Source organism: Tympanuchus pallidicinctus, unplaced genomic scaffold, assembly GCF_026119805.1.
Source record: "Tympanuchus pallidicinctus isolate F22 unplaced genomic scaffold, pur_lepc_1.0 scaffold3, whole genome shotgun sequence".
Taxonomy (NCBI): domain Eukaryota; kingdom Metazoa; phylum Chordata; class Aves; order Galliformes; family Phasianidae; genus Tympanuchus; species Tympanuchus pallidicinctus.
This window is the reverse complement of record NW_026294747.1, coordinates 11,607,073-11,631,056: the sequence shown is the minus strand read 5'-3', so window position 1 is coordinate 11,631,056 and position 23,984 is coordinate 11,607,073. Positions and strand designations below refer to the sequence as shown.

At 40.7% G+C, this 23,984-nt stretch overlaps 1 protein-coding gene and 1 long non-coding RNA gene across 6 annotated transcripts in view; one reads left to right on the top strand and one right to left on the bottom strand.

Moving 5' to 3' along the window:
- KCNC1 (potassium voltage-gated channel subfamily C member 1) overlaps positions 1-23,984 on the bottom strand; it is a 115,687-nt gene that overhangs the window by 36,486 nt on the left and 55,217 nt on the right. The window lies entirely within an intron of this gene.
- The window catches only part of LOC128087411 (uncharacterized), a 91,755-nt gene continuing 73,886 nt past the window's right edge, over positions 6,116-23,984 (top strand). Inside the window, exons 1-3 of the long non-coding RNA XR_008209839.1 lie at positions 6,116-6,176; positions 8,343-8,491; positions 11,164-11,290. This is a non-coding gene — a long non-coding RNA (uncharacterized LOC128087411). The remainder of the gene's footprint in view (positions 6,177-8,342; positions 8,492-11,163; positions 11,291-23,984) is intronic.

Below are 23,984 nucleotides of genomic sequence, written 5' to 3'. Positions count from 1 at the left end.
TCTGTCTGTATTTAAGAACATGCAGAGTTCCTTCACACATACAGGTGTGTTCTTAAATGCTTTGCTTCTTTGGAGCTGTAGGTCTGCTTTCAAGATTTCATAAAACTGACTCCAAGCAATGTTACTGACAAGATGGATCACAATTTCATATTTTTTTTCACTGTCAAATTACTATCTAATCATAAAGCCTACTTTGTGTTTGAGAAGAAAAAATACTCCTAAGCCATTCCACGCTTCAGTACTGAAAGGCTCTTGATTTTAAATGTAACAATTATACCAATGTGTCCCAATGAGTATTTTTACATCTTGCCAGGTCTAGAATGTGCCTTGTGCTACCTACATTTCACAGCTCTGGAAGATATTTAAAACCTTCCTGGACACTTTCCTGTGCAGGGAGCCTGCTTTACAGAGGGGTTGGACTAGTTGATCTCCAAAGGTCCCTTCTAAACCCTATTGTTCTGTGATGCTGTGATTCTGTGAAATTTACAGCTTCTGTAGTGTATGGTTGTTTTGTACAAGCAAATTACAGTTCTTCAGCAATGTATATTCATCCAGAAATATCCTCAAGATATAGCAGCTCAGTGGTCAGGGAAGCAGATGTGCCCTGTAAGCCGCAAAGGAGACAATTGTTTTGTGACAACATTTTGGTAACGTAACATAGATTTTTTGCAGAAGGCTCCTGCCTCCATTGCCACAGGGCCACTCATAAGATGGAAACTGGTGTTCAGTGCCCTTCCTACCAAGGCATCCCACAAAAGGGACTTTAAAAAGACCAGAAAGTTCTACTAAACTACACACAGAGCAACTACTGAGCAGCCTCTTAATAAACGTCCCATTAGAGTTTCCCAGTCCTTTGGCTGATCCAAAGAAGTGCAGAAGTGAATGAGAACCACACCTGATAGTTCATTCACTGGCACCCACCTCTGGTGCATTTACCCACGATTGGATGTAGAAATTTGGAAGCCTTCTGTAAATGAACGTAATATACGTATAATGTAATATATAATTGGCATAAAAATATACTAATGATATATCATTATCCCTCTATCAAAAAACTAAAATCAGCTATCATGCCTAACATGATAGCTAGACAAATCCAGAGATGAGCAAAGCTGGTAAAATCTAGTGAAGATTTTGGACTTTTATCTGTTTTCTGTCTTGGAAAATAAGGCTATCTCTTTTTATCAGTAATAACAGCCCAAACCCAGATTGATTCAGTGGATTGTTCTAGTGATATTTAGTGTTTCTTAATCTTCCTTCTGCTTACATTTTACAACAGAATCTCTCAGAATCTCTAGGACCAGAATCTGCTGGGGTAAAAGAGTGATGTCATGTGCTATTGAGTTACATAATGGCAGCTAAAATGTTCTATAATTAAAGAAAATATCGTGGTAATGTGTTTGAAGTGATCAAAACTCTTTTATCTGCTTTGACACATGTGAATGATTCCTACTTAGCCCGGAGATGGTGCTTCCATTGCTTTTTCTGTCTTTAATACCAACAAAGAAAATTCTCAGATTGTCCAGAATGGCAGAAACCATATGAGAAGGCAGAAAGACTTTTAAAGGGATGTTTTGATTAAAATGTAAATTCTGTTAAAATGCCTTCATTATGAAGAGAAAAAAACATTACACTTCTGCATAATTTCTGCTAATAGAGGTTCTATTTTTCAACAAGGCTATTTTGAAACATGCTAAAATGCATCATGCCCATAAAGTGGAGAATTTCACCATCTAATTTATATTGCAGCTTTAAACTGAAAGGGGAGACTTAGATTAGATGTCAGGAGGAAATTTTTTCCTGAGAGGATGATGAGGTGCTGGCACAGGCTGCTTGGAGAAGCTGTGGATGCCATCTCTGGAGGTGCTTTAGGCTAGGTTGGATGAAGTTCTGGGCAGTCTGAGCTGGTGCCTGATTTCGTGGGTGCTAACCCTGCCCGTGGCAGGGGCTTGAAGCTAGATGATCTCTTAAATCCCTTTCAACCCAAGCTGTTCTATGATAAAAAAGCATACATACATATATGTATGTACATACATATACATATCATACATACATATGTGTGTATTTCTATATGGCTTGCTTCTCCGCTGCCATGTATCTAGCCCAGCCATTTTTGTCAGTGCCACGTGAATAGGAAGTTAGTTCATATATAGTAGTGTTTCACACCTGCTTTGCATTGCTGTGAAAGGTGCAAGATAACAGAATCAGATCTAGCCTCTCATGATCAGCCAGTATATTTCCATTCATTGTGGAAAGGAAACAGGTGAATAAAAAACACGGATAAAGGTTGTAATACACGAGGATTAGGAGACCAGGTTGATTCAAGAAAAAGTTTGAGGATTGGACCGGGTAGTATTAAATACCTAAGTGTGACTGCCTGCTTCTGAGAATCACCTTTTAAAACAGTACTTCATCTTGCATTTCTGAGACAGTTCTTATCTTGAAGATAAGAAGCATTTTTATGTTCCACTTTAAAAATAAGCCCAATAGCGCACTAGAATTCATTAATATAGTGCCTGGCATTACCAGGTTTCAGTGCAGAATAGGCAGTGAAGGCTGGTGTTTAAAACATTGGGATAGAAATTAAATGATTGAGTCTCTTTTCCAGCATCTGGCTTATTTCTTGCCTTCAAGCATGTATTCCTGAATCTTTTGTACCATTGCTTATCTACTTTTTAAAAGTGAAACAGCAAACATCCCGGAGCTTGGCTCTGTCTGCTGTTTGACAGTAGCTTGATGTCCACTCAGTGTGCATGGAGACCTGTGAAGGGAAGCCTTGACCGAGTCCTTTGTAATAGAGACACTGCTCTTGGACCATAGGCAAGAGAAGGTGGTGGTGGCAGCAGGAGCCCTGCTTTTGCAAATCAAGTTTCAGTTACCACAAAGTCTGTTTTCTGGGAAACAGTTACCTACAAAACACACCATTCATTACTCATTCTAGATCACGTGTTCAGTGTGAGTTGGTAGAAACTGCGCACTGCAGATGGGGACTCTTCTCCTTTGGTACTGCTCAGAAACATATAACAATTCTGGCTAAAGCTAGAGAGGAGAAAAGGAACAGATGACACTCACAGGAGGTTTGCCAGACTTTGCAACTGCAAACAGAAGTATTTTCTAAAATGTGATTCTTAATCCCTCTCATGTTGCAGGGAAATTCATAAAATTCTACCCTATCCTACCTCTGAATGAAAGACAGAGGAAGATAGCATTTTGCCTTAACTACAAGCATCAGAACATTTTCAATAGAAGTGGCACCTTGACTTTCTGCTACTCTATTCTGGTGAGTTATGGTTTTAGTGACAAAAATACTTAATCTACTAGATCATAATTATCCTGGTCCTGTTGAATATACAAAGCACAGGAGCTAAGAAGTTGTCTTCTTAGTATGAACAGGGCCTCTGAGCATGAAGTTCTCCCACAAGAGAACCAAGGACTTTGCAAGACTAAAATGGGAGCAGAAAACATTCTGATCATAAATCTTCATCTCCAAAGGAGGAATGGTGGAGCCATTAGTGCTGCAGTGCTTACATAAATGTAAATTATGACACTATTTAGATCCTACATGCTTCATTTTTCTATTTTTTTTCTCTCAGCTGAAAAGAATCCCAGGTCTGGTAACTCATGAGCTTGTTTTCTATAAAGCATCAGTATTCATCTATTTAAAGTTTGTGTCTGGAACTCCTGTTAAGCCTGCTTGAAGTTGCCAACTTTTGCCTGTCTGTGACATGAATCACTGAGCTGAGCTTTGCCTTTCTAACTTACTTTTAAGACTATATTTTAACCACTCTTCGCTCAAAACTTAGCTCAGATATTAACAAAATTTATAACAATAGAGAAATCTTTTCGTCACAGCTCAGCCAAAGCTTGAGTTAAATGAAAGCTACTTGAACTTTATAACAACTCCGTAATCTGTCAAGACTGATTCTCCAGCCTCACTTAGAGATATGGATCCTGATTCAAGCAAATGATTCATTCTGAATATCTAAGTAATTTTGCTGAATTTTTGAAAGAAATATTGAATCTGTATGACTGATGAAATGACTAAATGTGGGCACACGATACTAGCAACCTGCTAGTGCTGTGAAAGTGAGCAAAAGCAAGGACTTTGTCAAAAAAGCCACTTGGGCAACATTTCCTTAATACTAATCCTAATATAAGATGTGTGCAGATCTTCTGAGTGACAATTATGAAATTGAAAGTGTTTGAAAGGGGGAAAATCCATTTGAAGGTGTGAAATAAGTACCCAAGGGCACAATCAGATGTAACTGCCAAGCCTTTGTCTCTGAAGGGACAGGTGACCACCTTAGCAGTCCATCTGTCTGTCTTTCTTCTGTCAGTGGTATAATAAAGACAATCAATACAGTTCACTTCTGTGAACACACTGGTTCAGTCATGAGGTTGTTCAAAGTCATGCATCTTAGCTGAGGCTAATTAAAGAAGTAAGACTTCTTATAGATAAACTTACAGATAAACAGAGCTTGCTCTGTAGTCAGATAAGTTGCTAGTCCAACTAGCAGCTCATGGATGAAATGATTATGTAATGTCCCCCAAAAATATGTGACAGCTTGCAGAAAAATCTTGGAACGCTTACTGGCATGCAGACATGAAACAGCATATTAAAAAAAATGTGCAGTCATCTGTGGAAAATATGCTTAAGTTATTCGGTGTTGACATTGCAATAAGTAAATGAGAAGCAGATCTCTCAAATGTTAGTCCTAGCAGGCAGCCATGTGCTTTGAGAAGGTAGTTACAGGGATAAGCAAGACTGAATCAGAACTGGAAGTGTAGTACGTACAGTATTTCTCTGTAACCACATGGCCAGCCAGCTGGTCACCAGGCAAAGTTTGGAATGGTTCTTTGTAGGTCACAGGCAAGTTTTCCAGTCTTATTTAGGATAGATTCAGTCTTGTGATTTAGTAGGAGCACCATGCATGGTCAACGCAGGGATGTGAATTTATTTTGTAAGCTTTCTTGCTAGCTGCCTAGTCTGGCTAGGGAGAACTGTATAGAGATAGTATGGCGGGAGTGAGAAATGTTTCATATTGCTCAGCAACAGCTCAGTGCGAAATTGTCATCTTAACACGTATGGATTCCTTATCCAAAAGTGCCCCAAGAATTCTGCACCTAGGTATATGGGACACTGCAGAAAGAGCTGCAAGTGTTGAAAGGAAATGTTGCATTTCTTTAAGGGACTGCAGAAACTTATATTTTTGAAGGGACCTCCAAATGTTATCTGGCCATGTCCTTGTCCCAAAGCTGTCTTTGTTCATTCTCTAACGTTAGCTAAATTGGCTGTTTTTAAGGACCTTCAGTGGTGAATATTCCAAACATTCTGCAAGAACTTTAGCCCAGTACTTCACAATATTTTATCTGTAATTATTCCTTCCTAATGCCTAACATAAATCATCTCTGCTACATTTTAAGCGTGTTTGCTTTTGTCTTATCTGTCACAGACAGCTATGGATTTGGAAATTTGTAGATATTTTCCTTTTTTTCTAAGCTAACAGCCACAAAACATTCAAATTTTTCACGAGTCCTAGACTTATGTTCTCATATTCTCATACTTTGCTGCATAAAATCAATATAATTATTAATCTCATTTTCAGATGATGCTACAGACATTTATGCTGTCAGTTCTGTCAAATGTTCTAGAATTAAAGAAACTGAGAAGCCATTTAATCTCTCATGCACTGGAGCATGACAAATGAAACTAGGCAACTTTTTCTGCAACTGCTCATTATTACTAGGTTTTTCAGTCTTTTCTGTTAGGTAACTTTGTACACTATGTGCTAGGCACAATTTCTGTTCTTAGCTGAAGAGTTTTGTAGCGGTGACTGGTGGCAGTGTCAGGAGTTATGATTTTCAGGATCTTGCCTCACTACCTTTGTGCTAGATGCTATTTTATCTCTTGAGAATATCACACTTCCTCCCTCTCTAACTCACTGCCAGTCCTTCGTTGTAGGAAGAGCCATTTCTTATGCAACTCCTTAACAAGAGAGGGGAATTCCTGACTAGAGCTTGGCAGAATCCAACTGGGAAAACTCAAAGGTTTTGCAAAATATGCTTAGTTCTAAGGTTTCCTATGGCTTAGGAGTTGTTTTTGTCTTTCTTCTTCCAGACTGAATAGAAATTGCATGTGCTCGTGCTTATGATCCTGCGCAGCCAGATTAAGCTAGGTATGTATCTGCCTAAGACTCACGTTTGGAATTCAAAAGTGTGAAAATAGATGATTGGTTGACAAGTCTTACTCTCATACAAGCATGCACAAAAACTCTTCAGTTATTAACTCAGGAATCCCTTCTACTTACATTTTTGCTACAGCTTCTGCACTGTGACTTGCCTAAGAGTGGCTAAATTCATACACTCGCGATTCTAAGAAGTACAGCCTCTCTCAAACCTACATCTCATTATGGGGTGCCAGAAGGCTTTCAAAGCACAGATGAAATAGTTCTGTAGCCTCTCAGGCCCACCTCAAGTGAGGGCTGATTCACCAACATCAGATGTACAAGGAATATACACTCAAGGAATGAAATTTTTACAAGTGTGGAGCAGGCAGAATGCCTGTTGGTCTTTAACTCCATAGAAAGAGCACACCTGATTTACTTATTTTTTACAAGAAGAAACAAACACTCCAATGTGTGAAATTGCCAAGTGCAAAACTCCACAAGGAGACACTTGAAATATGCAGTGAGTCCTTGCTCTGAATACAGAACACTCTAACATAATAAACAAGGCAGTCTTTACTTCCTGTAGATTTTAAGCCAAGATGTTTGGAGTATGTGCCAGATTGTGCTTGCATTTAGACAACGATGCTTTTGCTTCGAGACAAATTAGAACAAGCAGCTCTCAGATCTTTAAAATGTGGCCAGGCTGGCTACATAACCACCCTTGAACAAGGTGTGAAATCTACCTGCTTGTCTTCCGTGAGCAGACTGATAGGCTCATTCAGTAGGATACTGATGGTTCCTATGTAAGACTAAGGGGAAGATTCAGAAAATATCAGCATACAGAGGTGAGCAGAACCTGCACAGGTGAAGTCCCTACTTCATTTTCTTCCCCAGAGCAATACTGTAGCAAAAATAGTTGTAAAATTCCTTGATGGAGGCACAGACCAAGCTTTTTCATATTTGACCATGGATTTTTGCAACATCAATTTCTGACTGCTCCACAAGAGATGTTCCAGAGTTTTAAATTCAAGGAGCGGATGAGTTTTTGCTATCTGAGCATTCAGCTGAGCACATCAGAACTGAAGAACTCAAAATAACTCATCACTGAAGACCGAAAGCTCTGAGTGCCACAAAATGTTAAGCTCAGGATTTCCTGTTTTCACTGTAGTTTATATAGAAAGACGCGGTAGGTAAAGTAGTTCTTGAAAAGCTGGGCTTCTTAGCAAAATGGATGGCAACTAGATGTCCAAACCCAGACATTTCAGTGATTATTTCATGTTAGATAAATTCACGTTGTTTGGTGAAAACCTTTCACATCAATTTTATTTTCTGGATTATGCTTACCAGTGCATTCTAGACTCTTTTGTTGTAATGTCCTACAACTTATTCATGTTATAGTTACAATCATATGTAGTATGTGCTGTAAATATTATGCTATTATATATATATAAACTCTTATTTGCTAAAACACAGAGAAATACGCTAACTATGTGTTTATACATAGGTCACTCTGAAAGTAATGCCAATTATTTATTTCCATGGAAATAACAACACATAGAAATAGCACAATAACAGTATGTGAATGTTAACGGGTGCCATTTTTTCCATGTGGAGGAATTCAATTCCACACCTTTGCTTAATCCACACTTCCATGTCAGACACCATTTTGTCAGACTGCCCTTCTGCTGCCGTCTGTCACACAAGAAAACGTAACAGAATATAGGTGGGAAGGTTCAACCTCTACTGCCATACCATCAACATCTGCCTCTTAAGTTATAGGCTGATACAATAAAATAAGAGGCATTACTTTTGGAGAGCCCTTGTATGTTAAGTATCTAATGCCTGTCTCAAGAAGTCTGGCGATGCCTCTCCTCTGTGCACAGCCCTGCAGTAGCAGTAATTACTAGAAGAGTCCTTACGTTTAAGAGAACCCTCTAAATGGGAAGGACATGCTACCCAGAGGAAGACAGAAGCCATTTGGGGGGACCAGAGACCTTATGGAAATGTACTTGCTATCATGAAATCACTACAGCCTCAAATTTTTACTATGACTTTTCTGTCACTGTGTTTCCTAGGATTTTCCTCTTCTAAACAGAGAGAGGAAGGACTTGTTTCCTTGACTTCTATGTTCTATGCTACCTCTCTGTCAGACACAGCCCCTCTCTTCCCTTCCAGGTATGCCAGGGCTGCACCTCCCAAGCAAGGGCAACTTGCTGGAAACACTGCTCTCTGGAATGAGGCTTCACCAAGAGGACAGACCTGGGGCCAGACAAGGTGATTGCCCTCCTTACTGCCAGCGCTCTTGATGCAGCATGGACTTCCAGGTATTTGCTTACTGGAGAGACATGGGCACTATGGATAGGAGGTGGCATCTGCTACCTGAGTGCAAGTTGATGTGTGAAGTGTAGTTGTGTGAAACCGTCTGATTCCTGCTCCAAAATCTGACCACGAGTCCTCTGCAGTACAAACTTTTGTCTCGGCTTTTCCTGCTGAGGCAGTTAATAGTTTCATTTTATGGTGTTCTGCTTCACTTGTTCCCAGGAACAAGTTAGACTTGTGATAGCTTCCTACCTGCAGAACCCTCTTCTGCTGTGTTTTCATATTTATCAGGGAATGAAGGTGTTACGGTGATGATATCTGGTATTTCATCACCCTCTTTTGTCAGCATCAATTCTTCTGTCTCTTTGAAGTGGAGAGTTTTCATGCTGATGTTTCTGGGGCTTAGCTCTTAAATGTGCTGGAAATAAACAGCTGGAGCCAGTAAGGTTGCCATTTTATGCTAGTTTGCAGCTTTGTCATTTTGTCACGTGGTCAAGTGGTCAAGCACTTTGATTCCCAGGTAGATTTCATTTTTCTCACTTCTCATAAAAAATGGCTCATTTTCTTTGTGGTAAGGTTCAGATGCATATATGATATTTAGAGAAAGACATATTTTTTTTTTCCAACAGCGAGCACCTGTTTTAAGTATCCTAGGGTGTTTTCTCAAAGTCTCTGAATAATGTTTAGACCCTTGCCTTAAGATGTTATTGCTTTTGTAGGTGAAAAACAAGGAAAATATCCTTTTGCTATACACCTTGATGGCACTAGTTAGGTTTCCTATTTTTCAGGATGTTCTGATAATTTTTCTTAGCTTAGGCAACACATCACATTTCAAAGATGCCTTTGAGAATTTCAATTTGCCTACGTAGAAAGAATTATTTTGAGCTTGGCACTGAAACTTTAGTAGGTTTTTGATTTTGCCCGCAAAGCTACTACAGCCTCTGAAATACTACAGTGAGTAATGTGCCTGTCTAAGACATTCAGTCATTAAAGACATGCTGCAGCCATAGAGAACTTCAGGAAGAAACCAGCCAGAACCCAAGCTGACACGGTCACCTGCTTTTCAAGGAGCACTGATGAGAAATGTGTAAAACCCGTGATACTAACCCAGCTATGGGGTATGTGCAATGACTCTCCTCTGAGCATTAGTAACTGTGTTAGCAGCTGTGAAATTCTTGTAGAGAAAAGATTTCTAGGGGTATTACAGCACTGTGGATTAATCCTATGGTATGGTTGACCTGCTTGCAGCAGTTCAGAAGGTTTTCCAACAGCCCTTTGCAGGTAACTGCTGTAAGAGCTACTGTCTTGTCTGGTGCTGAGTTAAGGACCGCTCTCCATTAACTCCTATAGTCAGGGCTTTTTGGCTGGGACTGTAAAAGGCTTCTGAGAGAGGGAGACCTTTCAACGCTTACTGTGAGGTACATTGCATAATCAACAAGAAAACGCTTCGACTTAAAATAATGTCTTGTGCATTCAATGTTAAATTAAACCATTGAAAGTATTAGAAAAGGAATACAAGGTAAGTCATAGCCTGAACCCAGAGCTTTCTACATAAGATGAAAGGAATTTGCAGTGTTTTGAGAAGTATGCCAGCTGTGTTATGCAACTGTTTAGCTTGTGTCCTGCAGTATGCCGAACATCTTGGGGGATAATAGGATTGATTCTCTCATCTTTTACTGTTTGCTGCATTCTGGCTGTACCAGCCACGGTCTATTTGCTTGTCTTTGGTTTATTCAAGCACATGAGCAGGTATGATGTGAACCACAGCTGAAGAACCAACTTAGTTTACGAATGCTATCCTCTGCCATAAGGGAAACGTTCTTTATTTGGAATAGCTTTGTTTGGAGTATCGTGCATTTACCTGTGCTACAAAGATACTGCATAACATTGTGCAACCCTTTATACCTTGAAAGTGCTGTTGAAATATTAATTTAAAAATCGGTCTGAAATGTTAATTTAAAAATCAGTCTGCAACCATTTTGTAAGACAAAACGAGTAGATTCTATTTCTGTTTTACAGGGAAGGTGATTGGGGGGCTGAGAAGTTACAGGAGATGTTTCTCAAGTACATTGTTTTAATTTTGACTGCACAGCTACCAGTAATAATGTCTCTGGTTGGGGCAACATCGAGGGATGCCTTTCAGAACATATGCCTTGAAACCCAGAATTTGAAAAAAGAATGACTGCGCTTGAATTGTTTGCAATGCAAAGAGCGCCTGTTGTTTGGGTACATGGCGGTTTGTTTCCTTGTGGCACACAGGCTGAGTCAGGTAATGATTTGCAGCAGAAACATTTGCTGGCTCTTCACGTGGTCCTGTGGCTGAGGACGTCTGCACTTGGCATACCTGCTGTCTCCAGCAGGAGCTGATGCAGTACTGAGTTGTTTCCCTGCTGAAGCCACAGAAGTGAGCTGCGGGGTGCCGGGCTGGGCAGGTCCACAGGTCAGCTCCAGGGCTGTTGGCTTTGAGTTGCTTTGTAAGCTGCTGAGCTACTTTACGCACTTAATTTTACAAACCTAAGTGTCTTTTAAAATGACTGATGAACTATTTATGAATTATTCACTTTGCTCTTATCTTCACCAACTGGATTTCTTTTCCCCTATCAATATATCTAGGCTTTTTTCACTCTTGGCTTTTCCTCATTCATTGTTTGGAAAATGACTCTTCTGTCCAAAACAGGTAATTCACATTATTGTTGGCTATAAATCTTCTACACTGGAGAAGCTCTAGCCCCTTGCCAACGCTCCCCCTGCAGTCCTACAGTCTCTAAACGAAGCCTTCCATACTAATGGCCTAGAACTACCAAGTAAGTTCTGCTAAAAATTTGCTAATGAATTAAATCAATACAGTTTGGAATGAGTTCCATCTCAAACAATCAATACAGGCTCAGTGATGTATAACAGGCAGGCAGGTAAATTTCTCTAAATAAACTTACAATTGATTTTATTTTTAAAACCAAATCAGGACATTTGTATTCTTATCAAATAAGATCAACTACAATTCATGCAAGTAAGCATACTCCTAGATGTGTATTTCCCAATACTAGAAGTCACTGTTTAGCTCATTAACTTTTATTTCGGGGATAATTGCATGATTGCTTGGTCATGGTTTGCATATTGTTAAAACAGGTCATGTTTATTCAGGAATTCCCCTTGTTAGATTGTTCTCACTAATAGCTGGTGATAGCATCTGGTAGTTAACGGATCCTTATGGTCTGCATAACTCAGTGCAGGGGATGGGACTGGCTCACACACCTGTGTCCCAGAGTAGATCTGCAGCGAGGGCCAGGAGCTGCCTTCTGAACCTGCAGTGCTGCTTAGAATGGGTGCAGCAGGGCTATGCACTGTGCTTCCCTATGTCCTGTCTCTCCTCTCTGTCCAGACACACAAAGGAAGAAGTGCCCTTGTAGTAGAATGAGCTGTCAATGCTTTTTTTTTTTGTCTCAGTGGAATGTTATGCTGATACTCTATGCTGCCTGATGCTCAGCAGAAGGTAGCCCTGTTGGGATGTGCACCTGTGGTTATCAAAGCCACACGTGTGCAGAGGCAGCTCAGATCTGGATGAAGTGTGGCTCTGACACTGTGCCCAAGACTGCATGAACTGCTGTTCCTCATCTGCCAACTTGGAGGTGTTTGTCCTGCACAAATGACTTGTTCAGAGACATGGGGTGAGCAGATCACTGGGAAGGGAGCAAACTATCTCCCTTCAAAAATGTGGCAGTGTTTATAGCTGTGTTGTTTCAATAATTATGCAAAAGCTTAGAGTCTGAAATCAAATAAGGTCAATCCCCACAGCGGGGGGGTTGGAAATAGATGATCTTTAAGGTCTCTTCCAACCCAAGCCATTCTACAATTCTACAATTGTAAGTTATTGAAGAGCTGAGTTGTTTGAACAGTGGTGTCAGCAATGCTGCAAGATCACGTGATGGACCAGCACAGAACTGATATGAACAACTTGCATAGAGAGTTCTCAAAACAAGTGGAGAGAGATTAAAAATGGAAGCTTCCATGGTTTCGTTCTTTGCCTTTTTCTTAACCTTCAAGTGGCTTCTCAGCTCAGTCACCCACCATTCCTTCAGGTGTAAGGGACTGACTAGACTAAGATGTCTTTAAAAATCCATAAATATTTAGCCAGATGTCATAGGATTTAATGTAGCCATTAAAGATGCTTGGCTTATTTTCTCTGCGCGACATAAGCTTTCCTGTGAGTATGATGTTACAGTACTCTCAGTGTCCTTGTGTAATGGCTATTAGTGTGAGTCACTGCTGCTTACTCAGAAAATCCTGTTCATTCTTTTCTTCACATGCATACAAAACTCCCATTAGTACCAAAGATGAACAAATCTGTTAATAGGTGCTGCTTTAACCTGGGTCTCTGGCATATCAGATGAGTCACCACTCTTACAAATCTTGAAATCTAGAAGTGATAAAAGGTGTATTTTATACTTCCTGTTGCAGCTGGGAGGCCTTTCCAGGGTTATTTAGAGGATTATGTGAGATGAACATCTCTTCCTTTGAGGCAGAATTCCAGAGTGGAATGTTTTGTAGCCTCACCACCTTTTTTCAACCATTGATTCCTATTTATGTGCCACTTTGTTTTTCTCTCGTTTTCCTTCTGTCAAGTGCCCTTCAGGTCACTGCGTACTGCTCTGTTATCTTTTCAGTAAGTGCTCAGCAAATCTGGATATATTGAACTCGTTCAGTCTCCTTAGTCTCAGTTCCAGCCTGCAGAGATCTTTCGGTTTTAACCACAATACCCTAAGAAATAAAGAAGGGGAATGCAGAAATCTCTTCAAAGCTCAATTTAAATTGGAATATTTTTCATTCGAATATTAACCCTTTCCCTGATATTTCTGTTGAAGCTTAAATGTGGTTGAAGGGGATGATCTGACATCACAAACAGGCATGTGTAAGTTGATAGCATGTTATGAGGATTTTACTTTTGAATACTGTGGTTAAAAAATCTAATTAGTCTGCCGGTTTGTCTGCCTCTCAAAGCTACTCAACAAGCAGCTCAAGTACAAGATGTTCTTGTCTGCTGCAACTGACAGATCTGCTGCACTTCCCCAGCCCTCCCCATTGCCTGCCAGACAGGGATCTGTATGGAGATAGCTGAGCTGCCTGAACATAAAGAGTATCTCAGCTGATTCAGTGGCACATGGGTGCAAGAAGTATCATGCAATGCATTTGTTAGTGTCATGCCCTTATCAGTGGACTTGAATTCCTGGCTGGCTCTCTGAGGTTGAATATTTTTCAACAACGACTAGGGGGCTTCTCTTTCCATCCCTCATCAAAATTAATGGAAGCCAGGTGGCTGGACTTTCCACTCTGGGCTTTGAAAATGCCAGCTGACACTGTTACATAAGAGATTTAGAAATTGCTTGCTTTCATCGATCCCGTGGGGCAGGGAACCCCGTAAGTGAGCTGCTCAGTTAAGGCAGAGCTAAAACAGAAGATAATTGGGTCAAAGATGGGCATGCAGAGAGGTGTTCCTTATTTCGTAACACCTGCCTTATTTTCCACTTCCTCTTGTAGTGGAAGGTGGTATGTCTGCAGTTATGAAAATGAGAGGTTAACTGTTGCTCTCCTGCTGGAAGGCATACTGGGGATTCCTTCTGCTCCTGACACAATTAATTTCATTATCTCGTTTTTCTAAGGTATAAAGGGCGCTTGGGTTGACTCTTCAGGCAACAGTCTTATAAGCAGAAATTTAGATCAAGCCTCTATTTCACCATAACTTGATAGCATTTGGCAGAAGTGTTGGGATAGAAAACAGCACAGAAAAATACAGCCTCTGGGCAGTGAAGTATGGTGGCAGTGGGAGTTGGAAAACATCTTGCCTTGTTTTACTATACTTGGGTGAACTCAGTCTGCAGTGCAGCCAGTCTGTGCTTGGCATTGCTATGGCTGCCTTATTTTGACCTTCTAAACCCTTTCTCTTCCTTTGATGTTATTTTAAAATGTGCAGTCAGCTTCTGTGTTGTGGGATCCTCTGGGCTTTCAAACAATGAAAGGAGAGGGATATTTCTTCCTAAGTCCTTCTGCCATTTCAAAAAGAGGAATATACTGGAGCCTACTGAGAAGACAGCGAGTTTTTCTTACAACACCAGGGACATATATTGCTGTATTAAAAGGAAGAAAAAATAAATTGCTGATACAAAACTAGTCTGTGTCTTGGAAGACAAAATCTGTTTGTTCTCTCCCACTCTGAAGAAGATTACTATTGTGAGGTAGCAAAGAAAGACAAAATGGGGAGAAGGTGGTGTGTCTAAATGGTTCATAGTGGGTAGTTTAAAATAAGACTTCTCTTTTATTCTAGCAAATTGATTGACAGAAGCTGTTGTTAGATTATCTGGCAGCCTTTTTTCCAACGTGTTCTGCAGCACAAATACTGAGTTCTCTAAATTGCCCTCAACAGGAGCTTCACCAGAACTGCAGTGACTGTGTCTCTTGAGAGGCTGCCTGCTTTAGCTTCCAGCTGCCTGGTTTGGCTAGGCACAGCAACACAGCACAAGCCTGCCAGCTGCTTGGCAAGAGGTTTTAGTACCTCGTCCGTGGCCAAAGTGTAAGGGGTAATTTACTCACAAGAGCAAGTTCTTTAAGGGAATGAGGTATTTGTATAGGTTGAGTGCAAGGCTGTGCTTTCAGTGTCTTGCTTCTTGCTGCCAGTCTTCCTTTCCCTTTTTCTGGGATTTCATCCTGTAAAGCTGAAGTGAGGAGCAGCGTGCATAAAGCAGGGAAGGAGCAAGTGAAGAAAACAAGGAAACATGACATTGCATTAATTAGCTCTCTGCTGCTTGGCAACAAATACATACTGGGAGCAACAGGAGCAGTACTGAAGAGGAGCAGGTAGCTGAATTGAGGAAGAAAAACTTGTAATGTTTCTTCTCCCCGAATTAGCAAAGTCAGACTAGAAATGACAACCTGTTCTGCTGCACTGGGGAAAGGACAAAAAAATGAAATCTAATTACTATGGATATAATTGGCTCGGAAAGAGATTGACAATATAGAAAATGTATTAAAATAAAATCTTCACCCTAATCGCCTCACAAGCCATGTTTCATGTGGTAACCTAGGACATGCCATTGCAATTACAGAGATCGTCTGCAGCCAGGTTTGTGCTTGATGGCACCTGCAGCACTGGCTGGGATGCCCTGAGCTGTTCCTCAGCCTTCCTCCTCTGCAGTGCCCCAGCGAAGGACACAGCTGGCTCTTCCTTCACACCCCTCGCCCTCAGTTGCTCCAGCTGTTCCCTTTACCACAGAATTAGATCAGACACTTTTATGCCTTTTCTGTTTGCAAGTGGCACGTTAATTTTCAGGCAGCTATAAACCTTCTGTGCAAGGTATGCTCCTGGCAGTTTGTGATGTTAATGCTGTAGAGGATCTCAGATGTATGAGGCTGCCTACCAGGTGTCAGAAGGTAGTGGCCTTTTTCATCTATTATGATGAGCTTTGTAGCTTTTAAGTGTGTGTAAGGTATATGGTTTTTTTTTTGTTGTTGTTGTTTTGTTTTGTTTTGTTTTGTTTGTTTTTTGTGATAAGAACATCAATGCAACTAAACTACACTAAAATTATAGAAAAATGCATAATGATTGGAAACCAGTGAATTAGTGAAAGTTTCTACTACTGCTTGTGAAAGCTTTTCAGACTAGCGTTAGGTTTTGGTATTTAGCTGATCATCTCTGAAAACCAGTTTTTCAGAGCAGCATATGCAGCAGAAGCCACTCCACTGGCTGTTGGGCCATTTTCCTGCTCGCACTGACCATTTGGCTCTTGCTGTTGGTTTCTGGACCTGGAAGAAGATGTAGTGAGGCAGCATGATTCCTGAGTAAAAGCCCAATATGATGCATTGAGGCTGAAATTTTGATAGCTGTGTGTACTGATTTTTATATTAGTGATTCTTTTTACTTTCTCTCTCGTTTCACAGTTAGATAGCCTCTGATCGAGCAAACAGAGCTGCTCCCAAACCTCAGTCTGGTGGAACCTACTTTCACAGTGGAGCCAAGCTGCAGAGCTCGCCTCAGTTCCATTACCTGCATTTGCGGGTTTTTGAACTAGTCTAAGGAGGAGAGAAAGAAATAGTTGGAAAAAAGAGAAGAAACAGTCACCGTCCTGCTTCTCCTTCCATACCAACCAATAGCAAAGAGTAGTAGCTTTGTGTTAAGTAGTTTTTCCCATATCTTCAAATGACTTACGAAAGAGGTAGGCTAGTATTAATTTCCCACTTGCAGACGGGGAGAACTCTGCAACAAGGATGAAACTCTTGGTTTTTTTTCTCCAGTGAAGTGTACGTTATCCTAGGACCTAAATAAATACAACTCTAGACTTAGCGTGGAACACAGATATGGTAAAAGTGTCCCTGGAGAGCTGGTATTGCTTTTAAGCTATGGTGGCAGTGAGCATTAAGGCTTGACTAAACATTCATTAATTCTATTTCTTTGAAAGTTGTGTTAAATGTGGAGCAGGAGCCAGCCAACTCCTGATGTAGCAGAGTACTATGACTTATGATGCTTCTATTCATTTACTGCATTAACAATACAACGGCAAAAACAAAATGCAAATGTTAGTCAGCAATGGCTTTACCTTGTTCAACATGACTTGAATCTAAGACTGTTTAGAAAACCAAGGTTTGTAGTCCATCTTATTCTGTTCTTAAACAAGAACATTTGCCCATTACTTCAAAGATGTTGTGTCTCCAAAAAAAAGGATATTGCTTGACGGCTTATTTTTCCCCTGGTTCATTAATTAAAGAACTAGTGAAACCAGTAAATGAAATGGGCTTCATTTCACAATGTCATTTTCAGACTTGTAACTTATTTAAAAGAACATAACATAGTTGAATAATGAAGTTGGTTAAGACATCACTTTCATTAGCTGATGGGTTGTTTTTTTTAATCCTTGGTATGACTAAATGCAGCAGTTTTTGGGAAAGTACTTTATTATATTTGAGGCTGCATTCAGGCTATGCTTCTCAACCATAGGTTTAAAATTACATACATGTGTTTTTTATCTCCCCAATGTCCACATCAGACCACACTGTGGTAACAAAGGAGGTTAGTGAGATAACAGGAATATCACAATTGAAGGTAATGAGCCCCTTGGGAAATCAATTCCTGAGTAGCTATTACAGAGTAGTGAGACTGCTGGGAGAGCAAGGACAAACTGTACATGCATATGATGTACTTTTCAAGTCTGCTCACTGTTTTTATTTGGGGAAAATTCATATAAATTCTGCTTGCATGTGGTATACAGAATAGGTCTAGTGGAAAAAGTAGGACTTCGCAGACTGGACGGATGATCACAATTTTCTTGGCAGGCTGTCCTTTTAACTTGAGCATCAAGATATTCATAATAGACTTCTTTGTCACAGAAAGTTATATTTACAAAATAGTGCATGCATTTTTTTTAATTTTTTTTTTTTTAACCTGGGACAAGAAGCCATTCTTTCTATAGTGGCCAAAGGAAGAACACAGGTTATAGAGTTTGTCTGCTCATTTACGCCCCAGAGGAGATGACTTTACTCTGAAGCAACTTTCCTGAATGTCTTAAGAACCTTGTTAAAGAGTAAGGAGCTACACGTGACTCTTTGGATTCAGTGCTCCAATTGCAAGACTATTATTTTGGTCATATTTTCCTTCTTTCAGAGAGAACATCCAGCTATGCCAGAATCATGCTGTGGCTGAAATTGGTAGATATTCTGTGACTTGTTTCAGTGAGTGGAAAATTCAGCTCCTGGTGTCTGTGGAGCAGTAAATTGCATGATCTGTCCAAAGCTGTTTGCAGTCACTAGATTAGTTGTGAACCTTTCATTTTCAAGCCAGACTCATAAAAACTCAGTCTAGAGCTTTTTCCTTTCTCAGTTTCTTGTCATGAATTTGATTTTGAGCTTGTCGTGGATGGAAAAGTTCACCTTTTCTACTTGTAATGGATTAACTATGTTTCATAGCAGGTGTTGAAGTGATACCAAAACTCTGAATTGCTGGGTTTGATGGAGAAACAGCTTTGTCTGATGTATTGGGTGCATGTAGGTGATGAGTGAAAAGGTTGGGTATTTCATTTGGGATAAACCTATGCTCCATAATAGAACCAGTGCTCTTCCATCTGCGAATACAACAGAGAACACTAGAGACCTGCTGAAATGGAAGTCTGCTATCCTGTGAGGACAGAACTAGTGGATATTGTTAGTTAGTAGTTTGAGTTGGATAATGAGATAACAGAAATATCCTTCTAACCCACTACCCAAACCTAGAAGTTTGATCAGTTCTGTCTCTGAAGAGCACCTGTGAAACACCTGGATGAGAACATAAATAAAGCTTTCTCCCCTTCTCCACTGCTTTGTCCCCACATTTTGCCAGAGGATGTGCACCCAAATTAACGTAGCCCAAAATACTGGTCCCTCATGCAGGGGAATACCTATCCTTTAAACTAGACTAGGTTCCTGACTCAAGTGGTGTGGGTCTCCTGAGGGCAGAACATGATGTCCCATACTTTTGAGGGACTGCCAAGAAATAGCATCAGTGATGCAGGCAGTGAGATTCCTGGGCACGCTCAGGGCTGGCTAGAGCCAGCGATAAGGAGGAAAGCAGCCAGTTCCCGGTAGGAGGGAGGTGAGAGATTGGCACTTGTTTATTTTTTTTTATTTTTTGTTGGGAGGGAAAGAGGCTGAGTTAAAGCAAAAATACATATACAGTAAGTGCTAAGCAAATCTCACGTCAAAATCCATACATCAAGTTGACATTATTGGCTTCAGCTTCAAATATTGGGTTGCGTGTGTTCGTAGGTCTGTGCAGTAAAGATACCTGTATCTTCCTCTGTCACCCTTCATTTTATGCTCAACTATATGTTCTTGAGAACACAAGCCCTGCAATAGCAGGGTTATTGTGTCAGTGCAGCAAGTATGGTTATGCATGCAAAGTCCAAGGCTTTTTCCTTTATTATTTTTATTATTATTATTATTATTATTCCTTTATTAGGTTACAGTTGGTATTATTTTCTTCCTAGCCAAAATGAGAGCATTTGACAGCAGGTAGCAAAAGGCAGAAACATCATTGCTAATACTTTGCCTGTGTGCTGATCATTTCAAGAAACTAGCAGAAATATCCAGGCTTAATAGCTCTCTCTGAACTCATGTATACGTTTTAACTTATGAAGCATCAGGAAAACAGTCTGCACTGATCTCTCACCCAATCTGATGAAAGTCAGCCTTTGTAGCTGTTATATGGAGCAGTCCTGTGTTTTTCCAGCATGCTGTACCTTTGTTAATCCTTGATAAATTGGAATTGGAGATAGTGGGGAGGAGGGGTCACTGGAACAGCTGCAAGTTGTACGCACAAAAATGAAGACTTGACAGTGGAAGCAGCAGCCTCTAAACAATCCTCAGAGTCTGGTTCTCAACAAAGAGGTTCAGCCTCCTCTCACCTGATCCCCACCTTCTCATGCTGAATGCCTTCTGCCTGACATCATCCACCTTCTGCCATCCACCTTAAGGGAGTTGTTGGCGTGGCACACTGATGTTGCACAACGATGCGAAAAGTTCTCTATTAGCTAAATAGCTGTGAGACTCCATTTGACAAAAATGCTCTCCTTAATTTTCCTTGAAGCTGCAGCAGAATTTCCAGTGAAGCAGAGTTTAGCATGGGAGTGCAGAGAGGGGCTCAGTGCACAATTTAAGTGATATCTGTGCAGCACATATCATCACTTTTGAGGTTGTAGTGGATGGGGCAGCAAAAGACGGTGGGCTATCTGTGAATGTGCTGTAGAGCACTGGGTATACACAGGTGAACTGGAGAGTAGATAAGTGATGGGACATATCCCATTTGCTTTTTTGTTCTTCATATAGCTAGGAAAACTGCATTATCTTTTTATGTGAGTTTTGTGTTTATTTTCAGTTCAGCTTCTTGACAGGAAAATAAGCACAGTGGCTGGAGTGTGTTTTGCTCAGGGCTGTGTAATTCTGAACCATGACAAATGCATTCAGGCACTGTGGTGTGTACACCGATGGCCTGCATGCCATGCTCATGTTGCTCTTTGAGAAGCTGCTTTCTCCTGCTAAGCTAAGGGATGTGTGACAATACAAAAAAAAAAAAAAAGCCTTTTCATATGTAATAAGGCAATGAGCAAGTCAAATAAAATGGGAAGTGAACTCAGCAAATGATGGAATAGTAAAAATAAAGTGATCTAGCATGCTAAAAAATCCACAGTAAACAAATTGCCACCTGGTAGGTGTAGTGAGAGGTCTTCCATGTTTCCACTGATTTTTCTCTTCCTTCTCATTTTTCTGCAGTTAATTATGGTGTGGTGCACCCATAGCAGGCTGTTTGGGTGGCATAATAGTATTTAGGTGGCACAGTAGTATGATGGAGCGGTTAGTTTTACCTGAGGATGTTTAGAGATGGAGATTTTATTTTTCTGGGAGTTTTTGTGCACAATGTGAAGTGTAAACAGTTTTTATGCAGTCCATTAACAAAACAAACAAACAAAAATAACCACCAGAGCTTTCATCCTCTCTGCCTTTTTGAGGACTGACCAGATGCTTCAAGAGCATTGTAAGGTATCACACAGTAAAGCTGCTCAGCATCTCAGTGCTTCCTATGCTCAAAGCAGTTTGCATGGATTTAAGTGGCTATTGATGAACTGATTTAGAGCCTTAAGCATTGACAACTAGATAACTTAATAATTGCAAAACGTCTCTGGATTATGTACTATCCCAGACAAGCTGCAAAACTGGCTATCCCAAAAAGCTAACATCTCAAAGATCAGTACTTGCAGAAATCACAGAAAGTGAAGTGTTAGCATGCCTTACAGTGTCTGCAGTGAAAACCACCCTGAGCTTTAATGTCCCTGAGTGTTAATGTCACCTCTTGCAAATCTAGAAGCTCTGAAAGACCCACAATGTGCATCTTGTGGGCGCTTGCCTGCATAATTTACAGTGTTTCTATAATTGCAGTGTTTCTTCCTCCAAGCTGGACTCTTGAAACATGCACAAAGTACTGCAGAAGTGCAAACTGTGAACTGTTTGTAAGTTATTTTCTGGCTTGCAGGAGGAGTCATCTTAGCAGGAGCCTGTAAGTGTTGCTTATCCTGTTGAGATTCCATTTCCTGGACCCTTAGAGTTGGAATTGCTTTTATAAACCAGCCATTTTTCTCAGCTAGTGCTGCTGCATTATTAATGTGCTTGCCTTGCTACAGGAAGGTATTTTTCAATATGGCATGAAGTTTAGGTGATGAGCTTTCATGACTTTTTTTGCACCATAAGCACCTGCTACTAGCTGCCTTTTTAAGGTTTTATGTTTAATCTTGAAATTTACATCATCTTCTAGAACATAGTCTTGATAAATGAGCTACTACAAGTGCCCCATTGATTAGGCTGCTCAAGCATGGTATCAGCTGCATATGTACTGCAACGTGCTGCACTCCATGTGTGCCTCCCTGACTTTAAATTAAACTTGCCCTCCAGTTTTTCCAGAAAAGAAATTAAGACTAAGTACGTTAAGACTATTGCTAATATCAGGGGCAGATTTCCTTTGTTATTGATTAAGTAGTTACTGTTACTAGATGCACATGGCCACAAACCCTGACAAATCATTTCCAGCTGAAATGAGCTGAAAGAAATAAAAGTCCAGAGGAGTTCCAAGAGGTGGCATGCTTGCATAGCAGGAGATTAATGGTAGAACCTGCAGGTCTGATGACCTTCCAGGCAAGAAGGTGAGGTGTTTGGACAGCTTTCAGTTAACAGAAGTTACACAATTGCTGTAACCTTGTTATTAAAATAGGATTTAATCTGAGATAACGTGCCTTTTTGTACAGAAAGGAGGGAGAGTTATAAATTATAATCTCTTGCATTATACTCTGCCTCCTCTCCATGGATTTTGAAGCACTCGACAGATTAATTAAGGCATGCAACTCTCATAGGAGATCTGTAGTGCATCAAAAACTATTGACTTACTGTACCCTAATGAGTTTTGAATGTCATGTGAGCGACTCTAGGTGACAGGGAGTGCCCTTAATCTGTTGCCAATGCAAAGAAGGGTTCAGTGGTATAAATCCGCTGGAGTTAATTTAAATCATGAAAGTGGATATTAATGATTAAGCCATAGTAATGTAAAGGTTTGGAGGCATGTTTGGATACTTGTTGCGGTGCAACTGTCCTCTGCTGGAGGAAGATGAAAGGCTGTGTAAAAAGAGCTTGTCTCCAATTTGAATCTGGCCAAATTTTGAGGTTGTACCCAGAACACTAGGGGGTACTCTTGGCTTTCTTACTGCATTGGGAGCTCAGGTTTTGCTGCTCCCAGTTGTTAGGGATGAGTCATTCAGAAAATTCTGACTTTGTCCAAATTTACAGGTGGTGACAGTGCCAGAAATAGAATACAGATCTGAGGGCGTTATCTGCAGGAGCTAGGATTTTCCTAAGTGAACCAAAGTACAGGGGGAACCCAGCACTCTTCCCCAGCGAATGGAATGAGACCTGCAATTTCCAAGGATTCCTTGCAAAAAGCTGGCTTTGTATTCCTTTATAAGATACAAATGGATGCATTCAGGTCTTTAGAAATAATTACTGGAGTCTAATTTGAGGAGCCAATCATTCATTTCATTCCTCTATATCTGCTCTTGCCTTCTGTGGCAGACTACGAACAGCTACTTCTCGGATGTCATTTTCTTAAGGGTCTGTGAGAAAAGTGGGCCAGGAGTAGCAATAGCAGACAAACATCAGACATCTGTGGTATGCAGTGAAAGACTGCATGACTTACCAACATGGGTTTCCCGTGAAAGGACACCTGCTGGGGACTGGAAAAAAGAAGCTCGAATTAGCCTGAGTAGTGATGACGATCAGCACTCCTGGGAGCTGTGCCTGTGCATTAGAGGGAGAGTGTCTTAAGGTCTCCAGAGCTGTCAGGAAGGAGGCATCAGGGCGCCCAGGCAAGCAGAATGCACAGAAGGGGATCTGCAGGGTTGCTGCTCTGCCATAACGGTTGACTTGAGTTGTCAGTTTGGGGTAATGTGATGTATGCATTTAAAATAATAATAATAAAAAAAAGAGGCCATAACAAAAAAAAAGAAAAAAAAGAAAAAAGAAAAAAAGAAAAAAACCCAAAACCTCCGTAAAACCACTGTCAGAAGCAAATTCTAATCTTTAATCCTTGAACACAATATGTGACAGAACTATTTATATTTTTCATGCCATCCTGTCCGCCCCTGGCTCATGACCCCTTCTTTCCTGTCCCCTTGCTGTGCCCGTTGAGAGCAGCACTCCCAACTGGCTTGCATCTGTCAGGTTTTCCTGTCCTGGACTGCCCCTTCCCTTTCTGCCATTTGGTTGAGTTTTGATCCAGGGCAGTTGGAAGCCTTGCCTTCACATGCTGCTTCAACAATGCCAGGGACATAAGCTATGCTGCAGGCTTAGGGTGTGATCCAAAGCCATTTGGGCTTTTGGATCCTGTCTTTTGTTTTAAAAACTGGCAGCAAGGCTGGGGACTCTGTGCTGAGCAAGCTTGGCTTCAGG